The sequence below is a fragment of the Triticum dicoccoides genome, chromosome 1B (genome assembly GCF_002162155.2).
Source record: "Triticum dicoccoides isolate Atlit2015 ecotype Zavitan chromosome 1B, WEW_v2.0, whole genome shotgun sequence".
Classification (NCBI taxonomy): domain Eukaryota; kingdom Viridiplantae; phylum Streptophyta; class Magnoliopsida; order Poales; family Poaceae; genus Triticum; species Triticum dicoccoides.
The window spans coordinates 711270078-711279436 of record NC_041381.1 but is presented as its reverse complement, the minus strand read 5'-3'; positions in this window follow the sequence as shown (position 1 = coordinate 711279436).

Below are 9359 nucleotides of genomic sequence, written 5' to 3'. Positions count from 1 at the left end.
TCGGTCATCAACACTCACCATTTTGGCCGATTCTCGCCCGTTTCTTGGACTATTACTCGATGTTTTGGGGTCCCAAAGCGATTTCCATGATGGATGATCCCCGGGGTTCGTTTACGTGTCCGTCGTCAACACTCACAGCTTTGGCCAACTCTGCCCGTTTCATGGACTATTTTTCACCATTTTGGGGTCCCGAAGGGATTTCCATAGTTGTTAAACCCCAAGATAAGATTACGTGTCGGTCATCAACACTCGCAGTTTTGGCCGATTTTGGCCCGTTTCATGGACTATTACTCACTGATTTGTGGTCTCTGAGATATTTCCATGATTGACGAACCCTTGGGTGTGTTTATGTATCATTCATCGATAATCCTTGATTTGTCTGATTCTGGGCTCTTTCATGGTCTATTACTCACCGTTTTGGGGTCCCCGAGCATTTTCCATGGTTGTCGAAACTCAAGGGGCGATTACGTGTCGGTCATCAACACTCACTGTTTTGGCCGATTTTGGCCTATTTCGTCAACTATTACTCAGTGTTTTGGGGTCCCAGAGCGATTTCCACGATTGATGATCCCCGGGGATCGTTTACGTGTTCGTCGTCAATAGTCATAGTTTTGGCCAATTCTGACCCGTTTCGTGGACTATTACTCACTGTTTTGGGGTCCCGAAGCGATTTCCCTAGTTGTAAACCCCAAGATAATATTACGTGTTGGTCATCAATACTCGCAGTTTTGGCCGATTCTGGCCCGTTTCATGGACTACTACTCACTAATTTGTGGTCCCTGAGAGATTTCCATGATTGACGAATCCTTGGGTGTGTTTATGTATCGTTCATCAATAATCCTTGATTTGTCCGATTCCGGGCTCTTTCATGGACAATTACTCACCGTTTTGGGGTCCCCAAGCAATTTCCATGGTTGTCGAACCCCAATGTGTGCTTATGTGTCGGTCATCAAGACTCGCAGTTTGCGCCTATTCTGGCCCGTTTCTTGGACTATTACTCATTGTTGGGGTCCTGAAGTGATTTGCATGATTGACGAACCCCAGGGTTCGTTTACGTGTCAGTCATCAACACTGGCGGTTTTCGTCGATTCTGACCTATTTCGTGGACTATTATTCACCGTTTTGGGGTCCCAAAGCAATTTGCATGGTTGTCGAACCCCAAGGTGTGCTTACGTGTTGGTCGTCAAGACTCGCAGTATGGGCCGATTCTGGCTCGTTTCTTGGACTACTACTCAGTTCTGGGGTCCCGAAATGATTTCCACGATTAACCAACCCCGGGTGTGTTTACGTGTCGGTCATCCACAATCACAATTTTGGCTAATTCTGGCCCGTTTCTTGGATTATTCCTCAGTTTTGGGGTCCTGAAGTGATTTGCACGATTGACGAAAGTTGGTGTCAAAACCGGCGGATCTCGGGTTGGGGATCCCGAACTGTGTGTCTAAGGCTAATGGTAACAGGAGGCTAGGGACACAATGTTTACCCAGGTTCAGGCCCTCTCGATGGAGGTAATACCCTACTTCATGCTTGATTGATCTTGATGATATGAGTATTACAAGAGTTGATCTACCACGAGATCATAGAGGCTAACCCTAGAAGCTAGCCTATGATTATGATTGTCCTTCTCCTACGGACTAGACCCTCTGGTTTATATAGACACCGGAGGGGGCTAGGGTTACACAGAGTCGGTTATAAAGAAGGAGATCTACATATCTGAATTGCCAAGCTTGCCTTCCACGCCAAGGAGAGTCCCATCCGGACACGGGACGAAGTCTTCAATCTTGTATCTTCATAGTCCAACAGTCCGCCCAAAGTATATAGTCCGGCTGTCCGACTACCCCCTAATCCAGGACTCCCTGAAAGAACCCCAGGGTGCGTTTACGTGTCGGTCATGAATACTGGCGGTTTTTGTCGATTCTGACCTATTTCGTGGACTATTATTCACTGTTTTGGGGTCCCGAAGCGATTTCCATAGTTGTTAATCCCCAAGATAAGATTACGTATCGGTCATCAACACTCGCAGTTATGGCCGATTCTGGCCCGTTTCTTCGACTATTACTCACTGATTTGTGGACCCTGATAGACTTCCATGATTGACGAACCCTTGGGTGTGCTTATATATCGTTCATCCATAATCCTTGATTTGTCCGGTTATGGGCTCTTTCATGGTATATTACTCACCGTTTTGGGGTCCCCAAGCAATTTCCATGGCTATCGAACCCCAAGGTGCAATTACGTGTCTGTCATCAACACTCACCATTTTGGCCGATTCTGGCCGATTTCTTGGACTATTACTTAGTGTTTTGGGGTCCCAGAGCGATTTCCACGATTGATGATCCCCGGGGATCGTTTACGTGTCCGTCGTCAACACTCACAGTTTTGGCCAATTTCGACCCGTTTCATGGACTAATACTCACCGTTTTGTTGTCCCAAAGCAATTTCCATAGTTGTTAAACCCCAAGATAAGATTACGTGTCAGTAATCAACACTCGCAGTTTTTACCGATTCTGGCCCGTTTCATGGACTATTACTCACTAATTTGTGGTCCCTGGGAGATTTCCATGATTGACGATCCCTTGGGTGCGTTTATGTAGAGTTCATGAATAATCCTTGATTTGTCCGATTCCAGGCTCTTTCATAGACAATTACTCACCATTTTGGGGTCCCCAAGCAATTTCCATGGTTGTTGAACCCCAAGGTGTGCTTACGTGTTGGTCATCAAGACTCGCAGTTTGGGCCAATTCTGGCCCGTTTCTTGGACTATTACTCAGTTTTGGGGTCCTGAAGTGATTTGCATGATTGACGAATGTCGGTGTCAAAACCGGCGGATGTCGGGTAGGGGGTCCCAAACTGTGTGTCTAAGGCTAATAGTAATAGGAGGCTGGGGACACAATGTTTACCCAGGTTCGGGCCCTCTCGATGGAGGTAATACCCTACTTCCTGCTTGATTGATCTTGATGATATGAGTATTACAAGAGTTGATCTACCACAAGATCGTAGAGGCTAACCCTAGAAGCTAGCCTATGATTATGATTGTCCTTCTCCTACGGACTAAACCCTCCGGTTTATATAGACACCGGTGGGGGCTAGGGTTACACAGAGTCGGTTACAGAGAAGGAGATCTACATATCCGAATTGCCAAGCTTTCCTTCCACGCCAAGGAGGGTCCCATCCGGACACGGGACGAAGTCTTCAATCTTGTATCTTCATAGTCCAACAGTCCGGCCAAAGTATATAGTCCGGCTGTCCGAGTACCCCCTAATCCAGGACTCCCTCAATGAACCCCAGGGTGCGTTTACGTGTCGGTCATCAACACTGGCGGTTTTTGTCGATTCTGGCTTATTCGTGGACTATTATTCACTATTTTGGGATCCCAAAGCAATTTTGATGGTTGTCGGACCTCAAGGTGTGCTTACGTGTTGGTCGTCAAGACTCGCAGTTTGGCTTGATTCTGGCCCGTTCCTTGGACTACTACTCAATTTTGGGGTCCCGAAGTGATTTCCACGATTGACGAACCCGGGGGTGCATTTACGTGTCGGTCATCAACAATCACAATCTTAGACGATTATGGTCTGTTTCATGCACTATTACTCAGCGTTTTGGGGCCCAGAGCGATTTCCATGACTGAAGATCCCTGGGGTGCGTCTACGTGTCCACCGTCAACACTCATAGTTTTGGCCAATTCTGAACTGTTTCGTGGACTATGACTCACCGTTTTGGGGTCCCCAAGCAATTTCCATGGTTGTCAAACACCAAGGTGTGACTACGTGTCGGTCATCAACACTCACCGTTTTGGCCGATTCTGGCCGGTTTCTTGGACTATTACTCAGTGTTTCGGGGTCCCAGAGCTATTTCCACAATTGATGATCCCCGGGGTTCGTTTACGTGTCCGTCATAAACACTCACATTTTTGGCCAATTCTGACCCATTTCGTGGACTATTACTCACCGTTTTGGGGTCCCGAAGCGATTTCCATAGTTGTTAAACCCCAAGATAAGATTACGTGTCAGTCATCAACACTCGCAGTTTTGGCCGATTCTGGCCCGTTTCATGGACTATTACTCACTAATTTGTGGTCCCTGGGAGATTTCCATGATTGAGGAACCCTTGGGTGCGTTTATGTATCGTTCATCAATAATCCTTGATTTGTCCGATTCCGGGCTCTCTCATGGACAATTACCCACCGTTTTGGGGTCCCCAAGCAATTTCCATGGTTGTCGAACCCCAAGGTGTGCTTACGTGTTGGTCATCAAGACTCACAGTTTGGGCCAATTCTGGCCCGTTTCTTGGACTGTTACTCAGTTTTGGGGTCCTGAAGTGATTTGCACGATTGACGAACCCCAGGGTGCATTTACATGTCGGTCATCAACACTGGCGGTTTTGGTCGATTCTGACCTATTTCGTGGACTATTATACACCGTTTTGGGGTCCCAAAGCAATTTCCATGGTTGTCGAACCCCAAGGTGTGCTTACGTGTTGGTCGTCAAGACTCGCAGCTTGGGACGATTCTGGCCCGTTTCTTGGACTACTACTCAGTTCTGGGGTCCCGAAATGATTTCCACGATTGACCAACCCCGGGTGTGTTTACGTGTCGGTCATCGACAATCACAATTTTGGTTGATTCTGGTCCGTTTCATGCACTATTACTCAGCGTTTTGGGGCCTAGAGCGATTTCCACGACTGACGATCCCCGGGGTACGTTTACGTGTCCACCGTCAACACTCACAGTTTTGGCCAATTCTGACCTGTTTTTCGTGGACTATGACTCACCGTTTTGGGGTCCCAAAGCGATTTTCATAGTTGTTGAACCCCAAGGTGCTATTACCTGTCGGTCATCAGCACTCACCGTTTTGGCCGATTCTCGCCCGTTTCTTGAACTATTACTCGATGTTTTGGGGTCCCAGAGCATTTCTATGATTGATGATCCCCGAGGTTCGTTTACGTGTCCGTCGTCAACACTCACAGCTTTGGCCAATTCTGCCCGTTTCATGGACTATTTCTCACCATGGTCTATTACTCACCGTTTTGGGGTCCCCGAGCATTTTCCATGGTTGTCGAAACTCAAGGGGCGATTACGTGTCGGTCATCAACACTCACTGTTTTGGCCGATTCTGGCCTATTTCGTCAACTATTACTCAGTGTTTTGGGGTCCTAGGGCGATTTCCACGATTGATGATCCCCGGGGATCGTTTACGTGTTCGTCGTCAATAGTCATAGTTTTGGCCAATTCTGACCCGTTTCGTGGACTATTACTCACTGTTTTGGGGTCCCGAAGCGATTTCCATAGTTGTTAACCCCAAGATAATATTACGTGTTGGTCATCAATACTCGCAGTTTTGGCCGATTCTAGCCCGTTTCATGGACTACTACTCACTAATTTGTGGTCCCTGAGAGATTTCCATGATTGGCGAATCCTTGGGTGTGTTTATGTATCGTTCATCAATAATCCTTGATTTGTCCGATTCCGGGCTCTTTCATGGACAATTACTCACCGTTTTGGGGTCCCCAAGCAATTTCCATGGTTGTCGAACCCCAATGGGTGCTTATGTGTCGGTCATCAAGACTCGCAGTTTGCGCCTATTCTGGCCCGTTTCTTGGACTATTACTCATTGTTGGGGTCCTGAAGTGATTTGCATGATTGACGAACCCTAGGGTTCGTTTACGTGTCAGTCATCAACACTGCCGGTTTTCGTCGATTCTGACCTATTTCGTGGACTATTATTCACCGTTTTGGGGTCCCAAAGCAATTTGCATGGTTGTCGAACCCCAAGGTGTGCTTACGTGTTGGTCGTCAAGACTCGCAGTTTGGGCCGATTCTGGCTCGTTTCTTGGACTACTACTCAGTTCTGGGGTCCCGAAATGATTTCCACGATTAACCAACCCCGGGTGTGTTTACGTGTCGGTCATCAACAATCACAATTTTGGCTAATTCTGGCCCGTTTCTTGGATTATTCCTCAGTTTTGGGGTCCTGAAGTGATTTGCACGATTGACGAAAGTTGGTGTCAAAACCGGCGGATCTCGGGTTGGGGATCCCGAACTGTGTGTCTAAGGCTAATGGTAACAGGAGGCTAGGGACACAATGTTTACCCAGGTTCGGGCCCTCTCGATGGAGGTAATACCCTACTTCCTGCTTGATTGATCTTGATGATATGAGTATTACAAGAGTTGATCTACCACGAGATCATAGAGGCTAACCCTAGAAGCTAGCCTATGATTATGATTGTCCTTCTCCTACGGACTAGACCCTCCGGTTTATATAGACACCGGAGGGGGCTAGGGTTACACAGAGTCGGTTATAAAGAAGGAGATCTACATATCTGAATTGCCAAGCTTGCCTTCCACGCCAAGGAGAGTCCCATCCGGACACGGGACGAAGTCTTCAATCTTGTATCTTCATAGTCCAACAGTCCGTCCAAAGTATATAGTCCGGCTGTCCGACTACCCCCTAATCCAGGACTCCCTGAAAGAACCCCAGGGTGCGTTTACGTGTCGGTCATGAATACTGGCGGTTTTTGTCGATTCTGACCTATTTCGTGGACTATTATTCACTGTTTTGGGGTCCCGAAGCGATTTCCATAGTTGTTAATCCCCAAGATAAGATTACGTATCGGTCATCAACACTCGCAGTTATGGCCGATTCTGGCCCGTTTCTTGGACTATTACTCACTGATTTGTGGACCCTGATAGACTTCCATGATTGACGAACCCTTGGGTGTGCTTATATATCGTTCATCCATAATCCTTGATTTGTCCGGTTATGGGCTCTTTCATGGTATATTACTCACCGTTTTGGGGTCCCCAAGCAATTTCCATGGCTGTCGAACCCCAAGGTGCAATTACGTGTCTGTCATCAACACTCACCATTTTGGCCGATTCTGGCCGATTTCTTGGACTATTACTTAGTGTTTTGGGGTCCCAGAGCGATTTCCACGATTGATGATCCCCGGGGATCGTTTACGTGTCCGTCGTCAACACTCACAGTTTTGGCCAATTCCGACCCGTTTCATGGACTAATACTCACCGTTTCGTTGTCCCAAAGTAATTTCCATAGTTGTTAAACCCCAAGATAAGATTACGTGTCAGTAATCAACACTCGCAGTTTTTACCGATTTTGGCCCGTTTCATGGACTATTACTCACTAATTTGTGGTCCCTGGGAGATTTCCATTATTGACGATCCCTTGGGTGTGTTTATGTAGCGTTCATGAATAATCCTTGATTTGTCCGATTCCAGGCTCTTTCATAGACAATTACTCACCATTTTGGGGTCCCCAAGCAATTTCCATGGTTGTTGAACCCCAAGGTGTGCTTACGTGTTGGTCATCAAGACTCGCAGTTTGGGCCAATTCTGGCCCGTTTCTTGGACTATTACTCAGTTTTGGGGTCCTGAAGTGATTTGCATGATTGACGAATGTCGGTGTCAAAACCGGCGGATGTCGGGTAGGGGGTCCCAAACTGTGTGTCTAAGGCTAATAGTAATAGGAGGCTGGGGACACAATGTTTACCCAGGTTCGGGCCCTCTCGATGGAGGTAATACCCTACTTCCTGCTTGATTGATCTTGATGATATGAGTATTACAAGAGTTGATCTACCACAAGATCGTAGAGGCTAACCCTAGAAGCTAGCCTATGATTATGATTGTCCTTCTCCTACGGACTAAACCCTCCGGTTTATATAGACACCGGTGGGGGCTAGGGTTACACAGAGTCGGTTACAGAGAAGGAGATCTACATATCCGAATTGCCAAGCTTTCCTTCCACGCCAAGGAGGGTCCCATCCGGACACGGGACGAAGTCTTCAATCTTGTATCTTCATAGTCCAACAGTCCGGCCAAAGTATATAGTCCGGCTGTCCGAGTACCCCCTAATCCAGGACTCCCTCAATGAACCCCAGGGTGCGTTTACGTGTCGGTCATCAACACTGGCGGTTTTTGTCGATTCTGGCCTATTCGTGGACTATTATTCACTATTTTGGGATCCCAAAGAAATTTTGATGGTTGTCGGACCTCAAGGTGTGCTTACGTGTTGGTCGTCAAGACTCGCAGTTTGGCTTGATTCTGGCCCGTTCCTTGGACTACTACTCAATTTTGGGGTCCCAGAGTGATTTCCACGATTGACGAACCCGGGGGTGCATTTACGTGTCGGTCATCAACAATCACAATCTTAGACGATTATGGTCTGTTTCATGCACTATTACTCAGCGTTTTGGGGCCCAGAGCGATTTCCATGACTGAAGATCCCTGGGGTGCGTCTACGTGTCCACCGTCAACACTCATAGTTTTGGCCAATTCTGAACTGTTTCGTGGACTATGACTCACCGTTTTGGGGTCCCCAAGCAATTTCCATGGTTGTCAAACACAAAGGTGTGACTACGTGTCGGTCATCAACACTCACCGTTTTGGCCGATTCTGGCCGGTTTCTTGGACTATTACTCAGTGTTTCGGGGTCCCAGAGCTATTTCCACAATTGATGATCCCCGGGGTTCGTTTACGTGTCCGTCATAAACACTCACATTTTTGGCCAATTCTGACCCATTTCATGGACTATTACTCACCGTTTTGGGGTCCCGAAGCGATTTCCATAGTTGTTAAACCCCAAGATAAGATTACGTGTCAGTCATCAACACTCGCAGTTTTGGCCGATTCTGGCCCGTTTCATGGACTATTACTCACTAATTTGTGGTCCCTGGGAGATTTCCATGATTGAGGAACCCTTGGGTGCGTTTATGTATCGTTCGTCAATAATCCTTGATTTGTCCGATTCCGGGCTCTTTCATGGACAATTACCCACCGTTTTGGGGTCCCCAAGCAATTTCCATGGTTGTCGAACCCCAAGGTGTGCTTACGTGTTGGTCATCAAGACTCACAGTTTGGGCCAATTCTGGCCCGTTTCTTGGACTATTACTCAGTTTTGGGGTCCTGAAGTGATTTGCACGATTGACGAACCCCAGGGTGCATTTACATGTCGGTCATCAACACTGGCGGTTTTGGTCGATTCTGACCTATTTCGTGGACTATTATTCACCGTTTTGGGGTCCCAAAGAAATTTCCATGGTTGTCGAACCCCAAGGTGTGCTTACGTGTTGGTCGTCAAGACTCGCAGTTTGGGATGATTCTGGCCCGTTTCTTGGACTACTACTCAGTTCTGGGGTCCTGAAATGATTTCCACGATTGACCAACCCCGGGTGTGTTTACGTGTCGGTCATCGACAATCACAATTTTGGTTGATTCTGGTCCGTTTCATGCACTATTACTCGGCGTTTTGGGGGCTAGAGCGATTTCGATGACTGACAATCCCCGGGGTACGTTTACGTGTCCACCGTCAACACTCACAGTTTTGGCCAATTCTGACCTGTTTCGTGGA